General features: G+C 43.1%; 1 protein-coding gene across 3 annotated transcripts in view; it reads left to right on the top strand.

Moving 5' to 3' along the window:
• Positions 1-19,639, top strand: part of mdga2a (MAM domain containing glycosylphosphatidylinositol anchor 2a) — a 615,537-nt gene that overhangs the window by 52,771 nt on the left and 543,127 nt on the right. The gene's annotated exons all lie outside the window — the stretch shown is intronic.

Genomic DNA, 19,639 nt, shown 5'->3' with positions numbered 1-19,639 from the left:
TATGGGCTACTTTTAATTGTAGGAGGGAGTGGCAGGCACTCACAGCTGATGTATTAACCAGTTTGAATATCGCATTCCAAGTTTCTTCATTGATTAAAAGCTATAGGTATTGTTCCCAGGCTTTTTAAATTTTATCTAAAGAAGTCCCTCTTCTTCTCAACCATATGACATAAATGTTAGACATTGAACCATTATAGAAGGGTCATAAATTAAAAATTACATTCTTAAATTTTTATCAGTGCTCATAGGGAATGTATATAATTGAGTTCTCAAAAAATCTCTTGTGTAAATAATTGAAAAAATGAGTATTTGGTAATCTATATTTCACTAACAGTTATTCAAAAGAAGCAAGACCCTTTGATAAATAAACCTTTAAAACATTTAATACCTCATCTATTCCATTCTTTAAAAGCTACATCAATCATGGAAGGTTTAAAGAAAAAATAGGACTAGAAAGAGAAATCTTGACAGCCCAGGGGCATAAACATTAAGCTGCAGCACCAATGGGTAGGAATATTCATTCAATCAAATGAATCAGGTCACTTTGTGAACATTGATTACTCCAATTTTACCTCAATTCATCCACCCCCTCTCCATTTCTATTTCTTCTTTACTTTCTCCCATTCTTGCATTTCTCTCTGACCCTGCCCCAGTGGTCTCTTCTAATAGCCCATCACCTCCGGGCCTCTCCTTAGATTATTCCCCCTTCCCTCTGCCCCCATCCCCCACTTTATATACTTGATATCACCCCTTTTTACTTTCATCTCAATAGACTCCTGATGACTTGAAACATTAATGGTCATTTCGCTCCAATAATGCAGCTAGACTCACTGAGTCCCTTCAGCTCCTCTCTGTTTAGTCAAATTGTTGGTGTTTCTCTATGCCACTCTATTTCCTGGATGCAAGATGTAGCCTTAAAAAGAAAAGCCCATTTGACCTCTAAAACAACAGCGGTTCTGAGATTTGTTGCTGGGAATGGAAAAGTACTCACTGTCTTCAATTGCCATTGCTTGTCCTCTTCTTTCTTCCAACATTTGATGAGCAACTTAAGCTGTGATGCTTTCCACAATTCCCAAGACCTATTTCTGCACATGTAATCACCTGCTTGAATCAATGTCTGTGAGCCATGGGTGGGGGGGGGGGGGGGGTGGGTGGTTGGTACAGAGAAGAGGAGGAGGAGAAGCGAGATAAGCAAAATTTTGGATCGCTGGTCCAGTCCTATGGACTGCTCATATAATTAGCCATCATTAGTATAATTGAATAGATTTAATTGAAATCCATTAAAATTGTAAAAACGGAAAATACTGGAAATACACAAAGCAGCATCCATAAAGAAAGAAGAACAGTTAGAATTGTAGGTTAATGCTATTTTTCTGTTTATATTTTAAATTTCCAATGTTTTGTTTTTAAACTCTACAGTTTCTTCATCAGAGTAGAACTCCTTCACAATAATTGAGTTTTCCTCTCAGGCAGATAATGAAATAACATTGCAATTGCACTTTTCAAACATTTTTCTAAATTTTGGAGAAGAAAGCTGGTGAGAAATTGGTAAAATATAACATTAACTAATTCACTTGGGATTTTCCGGGTGCACTTATTGATCCTGCTACAAATGATTTCAAATTTACAACCCCATTCATATGCAATTGTTCAGGTTTGTGTTTGAGAGTTGCTTGCTCCAATGAATCATTCAAAATTAAATTGTAAATTATTAATTGATAATATAATCAACAAATAGACAGCAGAGTCTCAAATTCTAAAAATGATAATTATTTTAAAGTCATAATTGGAGAGGTCTTCCCTGACTCTTAAAAGTACAATCTCTGCTCTTGAGAGAGGATGTTCAAAGCAATCAAGCCGGGATGAAACCCAAAAATCTGTAAATGCGAGAATTATAGTTAATACACACACGAATCCTGGAGGAACTCGGCAGATCCAGAAGTGTCCATTGGAGGTAAAGATGTAAAGAGGTAAAGAAGTAAAGATGTACAACTAATGTTTTGGGCTGGAGTCCTTCTTTAAGGTATGAGCAAAAAGCAGAGAGGCATCTGAATTAAAAAAGCTGGGGAGAAGGGAAGAATGGGAAGGGGGAGGAGTACAGAGCACAAACAAAAGGTGTTAATTGGATATGGATGGGACAGGAGAGAGGAGATGTGAGTACAGACTGGGGGAGGGGGAGTTTTTGGCTCTGGAAGTAAAGCTGGAGGAAAGAAGACACGGAAAAGGGAAACTAGGGGAAAGGAGACATAGGGAAAGAAGATGGAGGGGGTTTTCTAAGGGAAACCAGCTCAGTTGATGTTAATGCCATCTGTTTGGAAGGTGCAAGTTCACACAAAAAAAAGATAATGCTCTACTCACTTTACACTTATGACTGTGTGGCTCAGCATGACAATAACACCATCTATAAATTTGCCCGATGATTCCATGGCAGTGAAAGGGTCTTGCTTCTTTTGAACAACTGTTTATATGGCAGTATAAACGAAGATGATGAGTCAGGAGGGAGATTGAAAATTTGGATGAATAACAATAACCTTGCATTCAATAACACCAAAACTAAGGAGATAATTGTTGACTTCAGGAAGGTATTAAGGATTGGGTCAATAAAATAATGATATTTTAAATATCTTAAAAATGTATAGGTTGTGGGGGGTTAGTTAAGGTATACTTCATAAACAGACATTAACATTTCACAAAAGAAATTTAATTTAAAATGCAAGAGCTATGCATAAGCAGAGATGCTACGTCCACTGTGACTTCAGAGAAACGTTGAAGAATGCCTATGGAGACTTCACAAGTAGCTGTCAATTGGACTGATGTGGGAAAAAATGAACTATTGTCTTTTAAGGGACAGATATCCAGGCTCAGAAACTGATTCCAGTGCTAGCAATCCAAGTCTGGTTGAAGGTTGCTATTCTAAGAAGGGTCATGTGGTTTTTGTAACCAGAGAGAAGATAAACAAACAGGTGATTTTTCATTGGAGGGGAACAGTGAGAGAAGTCCATTTATAGCAGCAGTTGGTGTTGGAGGCTGCAAGCTTTGCACTCCTGCTATTGGACCCCATTTGAAGGTGGGTTTTGAGTTCTGAGTTCAGCCTATTCGCAACCCTTGTATTCAATTACGAGAGGAAGTGGCTTGTCAATGTGATTCTCCAGAAATGTGGGGGGGTGGGGGGGAAGAACTCCGTGGTAACCTGAAAAAGAGGATATCTTTTGGAAAAGCCATGAGGAGGAGATCAGTTTGTGTGTGTGTCCAATGAACAACAAATCTCTCTCTATGAAACCAACAAAGATATTCCTGAGTTAAAGCACCAGAATCTGGTGAAGATCATAAACGTTAAATTCTGTGCACAGTGTGAAAATGGCCTGATACCTTGGAGAAGAGAAAAATGAATGGCTGGAGAGTGAATCAAAGAACTTTCCTGAACACATACACATTACATGGATGTGTGCTTAGAATTAGAAGGGGGGGGGGGGGATTTAAGTTGAAAGTGATTGGTTAAAGATTGATATTCTGTTCGAAGAAAATTAAAAGCAACTTTTGTTTAAGTGACCATTGTCTTGGTGAATTTCTGTTGCTGCTGGGGTTTGGAGTCGTCTGGGCTCATAACAAGAAACACCAGAGGTATAAATTGGAGAATCAGAGGTAAAGAAGGTGAGCAAATTGAACTTTTTGAGAGCTATCATCTCTGAGGATTTTTCCTGGACACAACACACCAATGGCATCATGAAAAAGCACACCAGCACCTTTACTTCCTCAGGATATTTTCGAGGTTTGGTATGTCACCAGAAACCCTGGCAAATTTCTACAGATGTATGGTGGGAAAGTATGCTGACTGGCTGCATCATAGTCTGGTATGGGGACACCCATACCCCTGAGTGCAAAGCCCAAGACATCACAGGCAAAACACTCACCATTATTGAGTACATCTTGAGGGAAAGCTGTCGTTGGAGAGCAGCAGCAATGATAACAGTGCACACACTCTGTTCTCGCTGCTACCATCAAGAGGTGTAGGTGCCACTACACTCGCACCACCAGGTTCAGGAACAGCTGCTACCCCTCCTCCATCAGACCTCTCAACAATAAACTCAGTCAGGGACTCATTTAAGGAATCTTACTTGATTTAAAAAAAATTTTTTGTATTGCACAGTTTGTTTACATTTGTTATCTGTTTATAGTTGTGTATAGTCATTTTTTGCGCTACCAATAAGTGGTAATTCTACCTTGCCTGCAGCAAAAAGAAACGCGGCATTGTATGTGATGTCATTTATGTTTTCTGACAATAAATCTGAAATGATTAGATAATTATTGTCTTTCCAAGTGTGCTTTGATGGGCCATATCCAGTACTCTGGAACAAAATAGTACCATGGACTTTACATCCATTGGAGATGCCAGAAGAAGCTTTGGCTTGAGGTCTCATCTAAAGATGGCACCTGCAACATAGCAGCACCCATTCAATATTGATAAGTTTAAACTGTCGAGAAAGTCTCTTAACCCATGACCACTGACATACAGGCAGCATCTATGCAAAATAGGCTCAACCATCACGTATAATTGATCTATAATATATATCGGGTCTATTACTTTTGCTCTGAAGGAATTCTTAACGGCTCCTCATGTGAAAAGCATTACAATTCATTTCAAAGATTAAGCCAGACCATTTTTAGAATACGACCAAATACTGAAGCAGAGGAATTGGTGTTCACATTCACACTGCGTGAATCAACCCACCAATTCTCAATAAGGTACTTCAAGTTAATAATTTAGCATCAGTCAAGATCACTTGGCTTAAAAATTTTCCAGTATTATTACAAAGAGTAATGCACTCTTAATATATTTACTCCTGAACATCACCTTGAGTTGTGCTGTAACAAAAGAAAGTTAAAGCATATCTGCACTTTGTTTCTCAGTGGATTTGGATAGGCAAATCTCTGTAGAAAATCAGATGTAATAATGATTGAATTATTTACAGTCTTGTAGCCTCTTCTCTGCAACCTTTCAAAATGTAAGTATTTGAACTGCAGCCCAGCAGGCTTCAATGTTGCCCTCTGTCTCTGCACTACAACCCTCAATGTTTCCTTTTTCCATTGTCACCTTCACAACCTTGCACTGCCTCTTCCTCACTGCAATATTCCTCAGGGTTCAGTCTTCCCCACCCTCTCCACTCAAATAGTTCCCCTCCCCTTGACCCCAATGACGCACCTCACTGCCCCCTGCATGTGACCCTAATGACTCACGTCTCGGCATCCTTCTTCTAAACTCTCAGTGACTCACCTCACTGCCTTCTTCCACTAGACCCCAATGATTCATTGTCCTCACTCCACCTCTCCACGAGTTGATATTTCATGTCCTGGAGATACAAAACACAGTCCTGTTTGATTCACTATTCTAACACCTTGGCCACCGAACCCCCTCATTGGTCCACCATCCTTCAATGTATGAAATATCTTTTCAACTTCCCAATTTGAAGCAGTGGATGGTGCTTTCTCTTTTCCCTCATCAATTATTTAAACTGATAATGTCTGAGCTGTGAACCCATTTTATGACATGGCTTACGTGAACAGATTTATTATCAGAGTACATACATGGCATCACATACAATCCTGAGATTCCTTTTCAAATGGGCAAGGCAGAATTACCATTTATTGGCAGTGCAAAAAAAAGTCAATGAAGTGCAAAAATAAGAGCCTGTGGCGGCATGCCACTAGGCAGGCGAACCAGCCCCGCTTGTAATCCACGCGGCGGGACAGCCGGCCAAAATGGCGCAGTCAGGGGTTTATCATTCTTCTCAAGCCTGCACTGGAGGACCATGTGATGCCCAAGTGACGTCAGCGGCCCCCAGCACGTTTCTCAGCCAGGTCCAGGCTGGGAGTACAAGTCCAGCCTGGCAGTCTGCAATAAACTAGTTATTTTGCTCACTGAGCTCAACCTGTCTGGTTGTGTGTTCTTTCAGTAGCAGTGTAGCTGCCGCTCCAATTGGTGACCCCGACTGGTTCAAATGTCTTTGAACCCAACATGAACGAACCTGGAATCAGTGCTATAGTCGTCAAGCTGCCTGACTTCTGGGTTCAGGAGCCGGAGACCTGGTTCGGCCATGCGGAAGCTCAATTTCACCTTTGCCAGATTATGTCCGACACAACCAAATTCTACCATATGGTCGCTGCCCTGCACCAGGCCACTGCCAAATGTGTGCTGCACCTCGTTCAGCATCCGCCCGCTGAAGAGAACGTTCAGCACCTGCCTGCCGAAGAGAAATCCGGGACCATCAAGCAAGTGTTCACCGGATCCCTCAGACTATCCAGATGTCAGCATACTGCTCGGATGCTGCACCTTGATGCCTTGGGGGACAGGTCCCTGGTGGAGCTGATGGATGAGATGCTAGCATTCATGGGTGATCACACCAACTGCCCACTCTTTGAGCGAATTTTCTTCGACCATCTGCCCGACAACATCCGGCCGTTACTGGCCCAAGAGAGCTTTACCGACCCGAGGAAGGTTGCTCAGAAGGCCCAAGTATTATGGCTCGAGCGATTTCCGGAGGGCTCAGTGGTCCAGCAGGTCATGAGCCACGGGCATGACCATGCCAAGCCTGCCCCTAGCACTGCGGAAGAACACCTGGCCCCTATAAGGTACCTCCAAGAGCATAACCAGGGGCACAGTATCCGCTATGGGCCTCTGCTTCTATCATCAACGCTGGGGAGCCAAGGCTCAGAAGTGTTGAAAGCACTGCTCATTCCAGGGAAACGAGCAGGCCGGCTGCTGTTAATGGCTGCAGTGGCTGGCCATGGACACAACCTCCTCTACCTGTGAGACTCGGTCAGTGGCTGGCCCTTCCTCATTGACAGATCAGTGTCATCCTAGCCATGGCCAGGAACCGACCTCGAGGTCCTCCCCTCCATGCGGCCAACACAACGGTGATCCAGACGTATGGAAACAAGACAGTTTCACTTCCAGATCAGCCGACGAAAGTTCTCGTAGAGGTTCACTGTCTCGCCCCTTCCAACCATCATCCTGGGTGCCGATTTCCTTCTCGTCCATGGCCTCCTGGTGGACATTAGAACCAGGCATCTGGTAGATGTCCAGACTTTCGAGGCCGTTCACCTCGATGCCTCCCGCACAGAGCAGCCGCAGATGGAGACTATCAACGCTCAACGAGGTGACGGTTCCTGACCGTTACCCCATCCCTCACATCCAGGACTTTACGGCCAACCTGCATGGTACGAGAGTTTTCTCCAAGGTTGACCTGGTGCGCAGGTATCACCAAATCCTGGTGCACCCTGAGGACATACCTAAGACGGCCATCATCACCCCTTTCGCCTTGTTCGAATTCCTTTACAGGCCGTTCGGACTAAAGAATGCTACTCAGACCTTCCAGCACCTCATGGACTCGGTAGGCAGGGACCTGGATTTCGTCTTCATTTACTTGGATGACATCCTCATTGCCAGCAGGGATTGGGCGCAACACAAGGCCCACTTGCGCGGCCTCTTCTCCCAGCTGGCTGACTTCGGCTTCACCATCAACCCAGCCAAGTACCAGTTCGGGAAAGAGTCCATGCAGTTCCTTGGCCATACCATCACAGCTGAAGGAGCCACGCCCACCACTATGAAGGTCGCCACTATCAAGGAGTTCCCACACCAGGACAACCTCAAGGGGCTGCAGGAGTTCACAGGTATGGTCAACTTCTATAACCAATTCATCCCAGGAGCCGCATGCATCATGCGGCTGGTATACACCCTCATCATTGCCAAGTACAAAATGCTCACCTGGGCCCCAGAGTCCTGCAGTGCATTTGAGGCCACCAAGGATGCCCGTGCGAAGGTTACCATGCTCGCCCACCCGCACACCAACCTGCATATGCCGTTCTCCGTCGATGCCTCTGCCACAGGCATCAGCGCCTTCCTGAAGCAGCAGGTGAATGGACAATGGAAGCCGCTGGCATCTTTAGCCGGCTTCTCTGCCTACCAGAGCGCACGTATAACGCCTTTGACCGTGAGTTACTGGACATGTACCTGGCAGTGAAACATTTCCGATATTTCTTGGAGGTTAGGACTTTTACCATCTTCACTGACCATAAACCCCTCACTCAGGCGCTCGTGATGGTAAAGGATTCCTGGTCGGACCACCAGAAGCGTCACCTCTCCTTCATGTTGGAGTTTACCTCTGACATTCGGCACAAAGCGAGGAATGACAATGTGGTTGCCGATGCACTCTCACGACTGGCCATCTGGACGTTGACACCCGGCCTTGACTTCAACCAGGTTGCCCGGGTCCAGAAGTCCGACGAGGAGACATGAGCCTTCAGGACTGCCATCACGAGCCTGCAATTCCGAGACCTCCCAACTCCTAGCGGTAAAGGCACCGTCCTGTGTGAAGTCTCCATGGGCACCCCTCGGCCAGTGTTACCCCAGCAGTGGCGCAGGCAAGTCTTCCATCACATCCACGACCTTTTGCACCCTTACCAGTTTCCCAGGGCAAGTGTTACCTGTTCACGGTGGTAGACTCATTGGCCTGAGGCGATCCTGATGCCGGACACCTCCACGGTCTCCTGCTCCCGAGCGCTGTTGCACAGTTGGATCACCTGGTTTGGCATTCTGAATCACCTCACCAGCGATTGGGGTGCCCAGTTCACCTCTGCGCTCTGGGCACAGCTCACCAACAGATTGGGGATAGAGCTACACCGCACCACGGCCTATCACCTGGAGGCCAATGGGCTGTTCGAGCGTCTGCACCACCACCTTAAGTTGGCACTTATGGCCCGACTCACTGGTCCTGACTGGGTGGATGAACTGCCTTGGGTGCTCCTGGGCATCCGCTCCACGCCCAAAGAGGATCAGCAGGCATCATCACCTGAGCTGGTCTATGGCGTACTGCTGGCATTGCCCGGTGAGTTCATCAACATGCCTCACAACCCCCAGCAGTCGCTGCATGAGCTACTTCCCCACCTCCAGGCCCACTTGGACTCCTTCGCACCCCCACCGCCGCCCAGACACTGCACACAGCCATCTTACGTCCCCAGCGAACTGCACTCCACAGAGTACGTTTTTATTTGGTGGGGCCCACTCGTGGTACCTCTGCCTAGACCTTACGAGGGGCTGTACAGGGTTGTCCAGGGTCTATGTTCATGCTGGTCATCGGCGGCAGGCGGGAGCTGTTTACTGTGGACAGGCTGAAGCCAGCTCACCTTGACCCCACCGAACCAGTGATTGCGGCCCAGCCCAAGAAGCGAGGCAGTCCAGCTAAAAAGGACATTGGCACCGTTTCTGGGGGGCAGGGGGCTGTGTGGCGGCATGCCACTTGGCAGGTGAACCAGCCCCACTTGTAATCCATGCGGCGTGGCAGCCGGCCAAAATGGCGCCGTCGGGGATTTCCCCTTCTTCTCAGCACCGGGCTCGGAAGCCCGCGCTGGGGGACCACGTGACACCCAAGTGATGTTGGCCCCCCCCACCCAGCGCAGTTCTCAGCCAGGTCCGGGCTGGGAGTAGAAGATCAGCCGAGCAGCCAGCAATAAACTAGTTTTCTGCTCACTGAGCTCAATCCGTCTGGTTGCGTGTTCTTTCAGTAGCAGTGTAGCTGCTACAACAAGCCCTTAATTAAGTCCCTGATCGAGAGGTAACAGCTGTTCCTGAACTTGGTGGTGCAAGTCGTGTGGCACTTGTACCTCCTTCCTGATGATGGCAGTGAGAACAGAGCATATGCTGGGTGGTGTGGATCCTTACCGATAGCTGCTGCTCTGCGTCGGAAGTGTTCCCTGCAGATGTTCTCGATGTAGGGGAGGGTTATTTCAAAGGTAGAACTTAACTCTTCAATTGCATGATCTGTTGTAACGCTTGGGGCTATGTTTAACCTGAGCCACTTTGAGTGGCTGTCACCTGGAACCAAAATAGGTCCCATTACTTTTTCACAATTGTAATATAAACCCATTTATGTCGTCTGGCTGGCCCCTTCCAAATCTAAACAGTACTTTCTAATGTTGTGCTTGACAGCCTGCAACAGTCGTATGTCAATAATTCATGCTATTTGTGATGAAATGACTTCATGTTTAAGATCGATCTCTTTTCAAATCTGTTCAACCCTTCATATGCTTATTTCAAAATGTCTACCATGGTGACAGGTGAATCATATTCTATTGCCTATATAATAAAAGTCTTGTTCTTTGTTGTTCCTTTACAAGGCTGGCTTAACAAGGCATTGTAGGAGTAAAATTTCCTTTCTTGATGTTATAGTGACAGCTACTGAATATAGAGCAATTTTTAATGAAGAAGGAAATCTGAGGTGATTCACCTAGACTCTGGGGGAAGAAAACCAAGCTGCTGAGGTTTGAAGAGATAACAGGAGTTTCCAGGAGGATCTTAAATTTGAGAAAGTTGAAGGTTCAGGAGTTTATCAAGAGAATTGCATAAAACAGAATCCAGGCAAACGCAGTTATGTGCTAGAGAACAAGATTGTGCAAGGGCTTTGGTCTGATTGCTGGAGAATTCCAGATGCAGGAAGGGTGATGCCAAGAATAGGATTAAGAGACTAACGATGGCATCCCTTGGGCTTTGAACGGCTGTTGAGGGAGCCGGCGGTGGTTTTAGTTGAAATCCCGCAACTGCGAGTCTGCACCCAAGATGGTGGTGCCTATTAATAGGTAGCAGGCACAAGGGGCTGCAGACTCTGAGGAAGAGGAGGATTGGAGCAAGGCACCAGAGGATGAGAAGATCATACATTGTGTAAAGAGGAAAAGCAGAGGAGACAGCTCGCAGGTATGGTGACCACGGTGGCAGACCAATGTGGGGGCTCAGTGGCTGAGGGACAAGGGCACATAATGGGCGGGCTGCTGGCGACTCGAGGGGAGGAAGCCATGGGCTGCTGGTGACTGCTGTTGGGAGACTTGCGCCTGGAGACTGGATTGAATTGGATGGAGGGGTACCAGGTATCGGAACCAGGATGCAAGGAAGTGCTGAGGGTGCTCAAGTATTCCTGACTGTGTCGGAGGTTTGGATCTGAAGTTCGAGTTGCTGATGGTTTGGACTGGACTCTCGGGGGCTGTGAAAACGCTGGAGGTGAATCCATGGATGCTCGGTAACACTGGGGGTGGGGAAGGGGGGGGTGGGGAGGAGACTCTCTTTTGCTTCGTTCTCACTGACTGCAAGTCTGACTGTAAGAGGTGATTAGGCAAATCCTGCCAGTGGCAAATCCGTCTGGCTTGCAGCAGGAAAAAAGAAATATCATGTAATACAACATTTTTTTATTACAATGATAATAAATTGAATCTTGAAAAACCCTCAGTAACTAACAATTAAATGGGGGCCATGAATAGCAATGACAATTGGCAATGGGTTCAACAGTATTGAGTTGATGTTTGCAAATTATATTGGAAGGAAAGCTACCCATGAGAGCATTGGCTACTCAACACTGGTGATAACTATAACATGGGAGGGGGTCTCAGGAAGCCGGTCTGATGGAAAGGTAATTCAGGTGTTTGTGGAGATGGCAGCAGGTGGCCTTTGTTATGGAAGGATCAGAATCTCAGTTTGAAGATTGAGAGATTGTGAGCAATTTGATGCAGCTTCTCTTCAGAAGAATGTTGGCACTTTTCCGATTGGATTTTCCCAAGACCTTGTCAGTCTTCAATCATCTATATTTTCTTGGCCTGCCTTCTTTATGGTATTTCATTTGTTCAAAGTAATTGAGAGGCAGATGAACACATGCACATGATAGTCTAACTGGAACATTGTCTCAAAGTTGTTTGAACAAGGAGTAGTTTATGTAAATAAAAAGAAAGGAATCCATTTTAAAAGCAAGATCTAATTACCTTCTGCAAATAACCGGGTTAAATTAAAGGGATTGGATCAGAAATAATGGAGGAAAGACTCTAACAATTAAATGGGAGACTCTACAGTTTAAGTGCACTGATGTATTTTGTACATGATTAACTCTGAAATGCATGCACTAATAGCCAAATAACTGCAATTTCTGTGAATGTTATTGTCTTTATCTAAAAAAAATCACCATAAGTCATCCATGTAATGAATATCAGATCTATTTCAACTGGAGAACTGGCTGCACTATTGTAACATCACAGTTGTCCACCACCTGTAATTGCGAATTTTCATCTACTGTGGCGGGTTTCCTCACTGCCGTGCAGAGCTGCCAATGCACAGGACGGGAAAAATCTCCAGAGAGTTGTTAACTAGGCCAGTGACATCACAGGCACAGGCATAAGTCTTCACTCCATTGTGGACATCTAGAAAAGGCAGGGTCTTAAGAAAGCAGCCTCTATTCTCAAGGACACCTTGAGGGTGAGATCCCCGATGAAGAACAATCCAACCAAGCCCTCAATGGTGGAACAGGCGGACAAAGTTGCTTCGAACTCGATGACTGTGAGGGCGGATGAAGGCTGTAACAAAGCCATCAGCTCCAATCAATGTGGTTTTCATGCCATTGGAACTAGTTGGTTGATTTGTGAAGTATTGTGCAATTCTTGGAGTGCAACATCTAAGTACACATTAAACAAATACATGCACAGGAATCTTTGCTCGATGTGCCATTTTCCAAGATTGGACCCATAAGTCACTTTAGAGCCCATAGAAATGAAGACCATCATTCTTGACTCGAGGAATAGCCATGACATTGTGAGCCTGAAGATGAGCATCCAGCGGCACAAGGACAGCTTCTTCCCCTCTGCCATCAGATTCCTGAATGGACAATGAACTACAGACACGACCTCACTTCCTTTTTTCTTGCACTTTATTTATTTTTGAAATGTAATTTATAGAAATACTTGATCTATGATGTTGCCACAAAACAATGAATTTCAAGATGATAAATTCGAATTCTTTGATATTTATTAAATATTTATTTATTAATTTTTTGACTTGTGCAGTTATTTAATTTTTATCGTTTGTTCATTAATAGTCAAATAACATTTATTATTATTTATATTTGATATTTTCATGTAGTTGTTGGTGTATTTTACATACCTGTGAAGCTATCAAAGCATTAACTTTACATCTGTACTATATATAGGACAATAAACTCATTTAATTTATTCAGGAAGCCTTCACACTGGGATAAGTTTTCTGTCGTCTTTCCTGCCTGTTGCATTTCAAAACGTGGCTCATATCATAAAAAGGCTTTGCTTTCTTGCTCATCTTAACTCAGTCTTGAGCATTTTTTTGCTTTTTGCTTTTTGTTCTTTGTGTTTGGGTTGTTATTTCTTATTTTCAACTTCAATCTTCACCACCTCCCCACCATCAACCCCCCCCCCCCCCCCAACTAAGATTTAATTGTCCATCCCTAGGCAATTGCAGTGTAAGTATTCCCTGTTTGTATTCCAACTTCTCGTCTTTCCCATTTTATGTGGTTCATTAGCTCATTTGGTCTCAATAATTTAAAAAACCTCTCTATTCCTTAATTTATAGCTAATGGTTAGAATCAGCAACATCAGGATTTCTTCCAGGTTAATGATGCTACAGTTTTCACCTCGAGCCCTTTAATTGCAACCATATGCCTTTTCTCATACCCTCTTCATGTTCAATACTCACTCCCTGCTCATGCCTTTTGATCACCCTCTCACAGAATCTTCCCCCCATCCCATAAAATTGCAGAGCTGATTGTTTTGGGAGATTGCAGACACTTGCTTCACAATCACACCGTAGATGCCGTTTGGCAATCAAGAAGTACTTAAGACAGAAATTGTTGAGTTTAATTGCAGAGCATTTGTATTGCTACTATTGTTGCACCACTACACGTTTGATTTGATGGTTACAAGATGGATAAGCCAGGCAATTAAAACATGGATAACAGTTGCCACTGTTAAAGAGCAAAGAACCTGGATGGTCATGATCAACATAAAGGCAGCACATTTAGTGTAGCTGTTAGCACAACGCAGTTACAGTGTCGTAGACCAGGGTTTGTATCTGGTGCTGTCTGACAGGTGTTTGTACATTCTCTCTGTGTCTCTGTGGGTTTCCTCTGGGTGCTCCGGTTTCCAGCCACCCTTCAAAATGTATTGGGGTTGAAGGGCACTTGGGTGTAATTTGGTGGCACGGGCTCATGGGTTGAAAGGACTTGCCACTGTGCTGTAAGGCTAAATTTAAAATGAATTCAAGGATTTTATTAGTGTTCTTGGCACTTCATCCACTCTTTCGCAACACCTTAGCGAGACGAGCATGAACTGTCAATGCACTGAATGCTTTTCAATTGCTGAACACAGTTAAGAGTTTATTATGTCTTTATTACACATTTAACAATAATTAGGTTTGAGCTAATTCTGTGGAAATGTATTAAACAGGACATTCAGTGAATTTGGAGAGATGGCGATGGAATGGAAGGAATTGGGTACATAAGGCCAATCACCATTTTCTTCAACAATAACCATCCTTCCAACAAAAGGTTTGAGTTGAGTTCCTCACTCAGTACTTGCTGTACCTTCTCACATGATGCAGAGTCCATGCTCACTTGCACTAACGTTTGGCTGGGATTCAGACTTGGAATGACAATTAAATCTATAAATTGAAATGGTGGTTAAATGCACGAGATTATATGTTGTGACATTCAATGAAGAAGCCTTGCCTGGAATAATGTGCACAATTCTGAAGGCCACTAAAATAGGAAGGTCAAACCTCAAGATTCAAGGTTCCTTTTACTGTCACGTAATAATACATAAAAAATGCAACATACTTTAACTTTTGCCTTCTGCATAGACTCCCGCTTAATTCATTTGCCACCTGAGCTCCAGATTCAAACCTTCAGGAAACCTTCTCCCCAGGAACCCCACGCACCTTCTTGAATCCCAGTTCCAACACCTGGCTCCTATGACCCAGTCTCCAGCAACCCATAGCCTGTGCAGGTTTCCTGACTGCAAATTGCCTGCAGTCCATTGTTGTCCCTCATTTGCTAAGCCCTTCGCTGTTCCGCTATCGTGTTCACCATGCTGTAGGGGCGTCTCCCGTGCTTCTCCTTCACAATGAGCTGGGGAGGGGGTTCTCCCTATTTCTGTGTCCTAAGCTGCCCCACTGTGCCCCAAAGTCTTCAACCTCTCATGGCCATTGTCGAGCACTGACGTTGCCATCTTGGGCGCAGACATCCCCAGTTGTAGACATCCGACTCTTTTCACAGGCCATTTAAAATCTGTACAGAGCCATCAGCATTAAGACCAGGTAGATGAAACATTTGGAGCAGTGCTATGTCTCTGCTCTCTCGGGTCTGCAGCAGCATTGCCATTAAAGCAGCTTCAGTACCAGGAAAGCACCTGTGAGGCATTGGGAGATTGGAAATATGTAGTGGCTCTTCTTAAGAGGAACTCTAATTAAAAATCACCAGAACTTTTGACAGACAAAACATGGAGTAACTATTTTCTTTGACAGTTAAGTTAACATCTAGAGGTTTTTGATTTTAAATGGTAAGGATAAATAGAAAGGAAACACTGAGAAGTGTCTCCATCTGATTGTTCTGATCTGGAATACACACAAATTATTGTACTTCAGAAAGAGAATTGAATAAGTAATGGAAGACCAATAAATTGCAGTTATTGGGGAAAGGCTGTACTCTGGGATATTCTCTAAGCATTCTCTCAGAGTCCAGCCATGAGAGACCAGTTGACTACTTGTGTTTTCGGATTCTATGTGGTAAGTAACAACATAATGTGTACAGCAGCATGGTGGTGAAGTTACTGAGTCAGTAATCTAGAGTCCTGCATGTATGATCCAGAAACTGCATTCAATTCCAGATTTCTGCAGTTCCTTGCAAAATAAGAACCAAAATAAAGTTGCAATACTATTCAGTGTTATGTTAGGAGCCACTTTTCAAATTTAAACTTGCATTTGCGAATCTTTAAACTGTTGTCTGTGGAATTATCACTTAAAGGACATATTTATTGAGAGAAGGGATGATTTAAAAAAATCTCTGAACTAACATTATCAGGAGCACTTTGACATGCCATTTTCGGCTTTGCAAGTAAAGTTTTAGAATACAATGAGGAAGGCCGGAACTTTCACTTTTACATACAGATCATGAATGATGATACAATAATTAAAAGACCACCCAAGATAAAGTATGCAGGAAGCCAAAGGTAAATTAAATGATCAGAGGTCAGCAGAGTGATTGAAGACAACTGCTTAGTTGAGGAAATTAAATCGTTTAAACCCACACTGTATTTGGTTTCCTATTTGAAATCGCTGTACAGAAACAACAAGCCAGATCAGTTATTTGATTCTAAAATGGCATTTTAAATAATTCCAATCTTAATGCAATATTTAGTTGACAGATTTGAAAACTATTCCCTTGGGTAAACTTAAAGAAGCTTTCCATGGGCAATCAAAAAGCTTTATTCATGCAATTTAAACTCTGATGTGATTTGGGTTATTTTCATGATTTTAATGCATTTTTATCAGTGATAGTTTCATAAATGCGTTGCAATTCAAAGGTTAAAATTGCTTCTGTGACTGTTTAATCCAAAAAAAAATTCATTGGTATGAGCCAATCATATTGAGATTTATAAATTAGCACCAGACTATAGAGATACCTGAGTATCAGCCAGGCCCACCAGCTGAGAAACAGTTTCTTCCTGTGGCGAGTGAGACAGCTGAATAACCGATGAATTGCTTATGCAAACCCTCCATGACTCAGCTACTTATTTACTAATAATACTTATTTTAACATTTGTTATCAAGTTTGATGCATATGTATCGTTTGATTGTATATATATTATGTCTGCATGTGCATTTGCAGTGTGTTGAACTGAGGACTGGATAATATTGTTTTGTTGGATTTTACTTATATAATCAGATGATAAATACACTTGAATTTTTCTATTTTTTCCACACATTTGGTGAGCTCTACATATTTATTTATGGTGAATTATCACTTATAATAAGTTTTTAATCACATTTTTTAAAACATGTAACTTGTGGGGTAGATTGTCAATACACATCTAATTATAAAACACTGTTTGTCCTGTTTCCTTGAGCTACTTTCTTAAATTCTGGAGGGTAGCTTAAACCAATTAGAAGATGTTAAAATGAGTGAACATATTATCTTTCATTTAACTTTTCAATATTCTGCGCTTCAATTGAATGCAAAAGTCATTAATATATTAACGGGGCAACAAAATTTAAGTTTGTCTTTTGAAGACCAAAAACTTGCTGTTTGGACAGGCTGACTGCAGTCTCATAGTTATAAATGCATTAAGGTTGTTGTCAAGGTACTGCTGTCCAAAATCTACTTTGACTATCTGCCTTGCATTATGTAGAGATATATTTTTTCAAAAAGTCACAAATTATTAGTCATGGGGCTTCATCTTCCCAAAGTTTGAATTATTTCAGTTAAATGTTCAGCCTGACCAAGAATTTATAATTATACATCTCACAATAGGCCACCAAATTGAAGGGAAACCTATGATTCTTGTGTAATGAGGTAAGCGTGTAGAGCGCGTTGAAAGAATCAAAGGCTCGTTGATCCAAACCAAGGCTCTTATTAACTAGAACACTGGAGCGTATCACATGTAGGTCGACCAGTTCATAATGACCTGGTCTGGCTAGGAGCATCCTTTTAAGACCTGCCAGCAGGGGTGGCTATGCTCTCAGCCAATCACAGTCATCCTACACTACAATCTTGATAGAATCTGTACTATCACAAAGCGCACATCTCTTCATATGCTATTTGATAATTGGAGGAATGTAGAATTCGATTTTTAATGTGCAGTACTGCTACAAATGTATGTTGGCCATCAGGGTGAGAATGACTTGCAAAGATTTTGATATCAGATATCGACCAGCAAATAGTGTTTCAACTCCAAGTTCTTGGGCAAAGACTCTTACTGTCTGCTCTGTTGTGTAATTAGAGATGCTAAAAAGTTGCTCAAGGTTGTCAGTTATGATCAGCAGTATTTTTAATTACTTTAAAACATGGTGATTGCAAACAAGGCTGAGAGACAATAAGGATTCTTATACAATGCAGCAGATGTGTTCTTCAGTATAACCTTGTCATTTGTCATGTTTACTTCCTTTATTCCTCTTTGTATTTTGACAATCTGTCCTTTTAGTTTAACCTCATCACTTAATGTAAAACAGAGACTGTGGTTGCTCACCACAAGGCAGGTGAACCGGCCCCGCTTGTAAGCCACGCGGTGGGGCAGCTGGCCAAAATGGTGCCATCGGGGGTGTCCCTTCCTTCCAGCTCAGGGCTCAGAAACCTGCGCTCTGGGACCACGTGATACCCAGATGACGTCAGCGCCCTCCAGCGCAGTTCTCAGCCAGGTCCAGGCTGGAATAAACTAGTCTGTTCACTGAACTCAACCCATCTGGTTGTGTGTGTTATTGCAGGAGCAGGTGTAGCTACTGCTACAAGACCTTATTAACTTCCCTTGGGATTCATTTTGAAACCAACTTCCAGTGTAGAGATTTGAAGTGACCCCCTCTCTTTCATTCTATTTTGGCTGCAGATAATTGACACCACTTGAAAGGGAACATAAAATTTCAGTCTCGAATTGTTTTCTGAATTATTTCTTTAAGTTTCTCTTTGTGTTGCAGCATTATAAAATCTGGAGTTCTTGGAAATTGCGTCTTTATCACCCTGATATTAACTTGAAGACAGAATCAGGGTTTGAGTGGTGCATTTTTTGGTGTGATTTGGTAACATTTCTGGAATTGGCATGGCAATCATTGCCGGCTGGATGTACTTCAGCAATGGAGAAAAGGTTTGTGGGAGAACATAAAGATCCTTCAAAGATCTGATCACTGGAGATAGTGAAAGGCTTCTTGCTGTGCTTCTCAGCACAGAGCTTCTCAGCTCTTTAATCTATTCTGCACAACTGTCCTTGTCTCCTTTTAGTTGTTGCGTTTCCTGAGATCCAAGGTACTCAGCTGCCAGAATTAAAAGTTTGAGGGAGTAAAATTCAAAGTCCACAGTCTCTGTGAAATATACAAAAGTCTAAACCATCTCCTGGGAGTGAGTTGACCAACTACCCTTTGCTAAAATTGGAAGGGGAAGGGTTCAAGTTAAATTTGGTTCAATTGAGAAGTACTTCATAACTGTCCTCTCACCTGATCTAAGCACACCTGTTTTTGAGGACTAATATTCTCCATCATGTATCCTGAGAGTCCAGTTCTACATGTGTACCCTCATATATGAAAGAAATTTTACTTGCTTATTCCATCACAATTTAGATTTTGCTAAGAGCACTCGAATGAATTGGGAAATTGGTCAGAGAAGCGGTGAGGTACTTGGAATGACATTAATGCATCTCAGGATTCATGAAACTCCTTTTGTCATCAGGGAATAGATTGCAACCAAATGGAATATGTTCTTTAGTTATGAGGTGATGAATACATAACAGAATTGTAGAAGATTAAAATCGATTCCAATGACCATATTTCAGATGCTAATCCTCTATGTCTGAAACCAAGAGCTAGATTAAAAAAAAAAATTATTAACAAGATTTGAAGTTCACAAACTGCCGCGGGGAGACTGTGGTGAATGTCTGCCAAGCTGCCTGTCTCCCCTCTGGCGAACATTGGCTGTGCATTATCTCTACTGTTAAGAACACTCCCCTTGGATATAACTGTATATGCATCTATTGTATTTCATTATTGTACCATGAGCTTCTGCTAATAAAAGCCATGATTATTGTTTGACCACATCGTCTTTGTCTACTT

This window comes from Narcine bancroftii, chromosome 2 (genome assembly GCF_036971445.1).
Source record: "Narcine bancroftii isolate sNarBan1 chromosome 2, sNarBan1.hap1, whole genome shotgun sequence".
Lineage (NCBI taxonomy): Eukaryota > Metazoa > Chordata > Chondrichthyes > Torpediniformes > Narcinidae > Narcine > Narcine bancroftii.
Note: the sequence above shows the minus strand (reverse complement) of the source record. Positions and strands in the feature narration are given on the sequence as shown.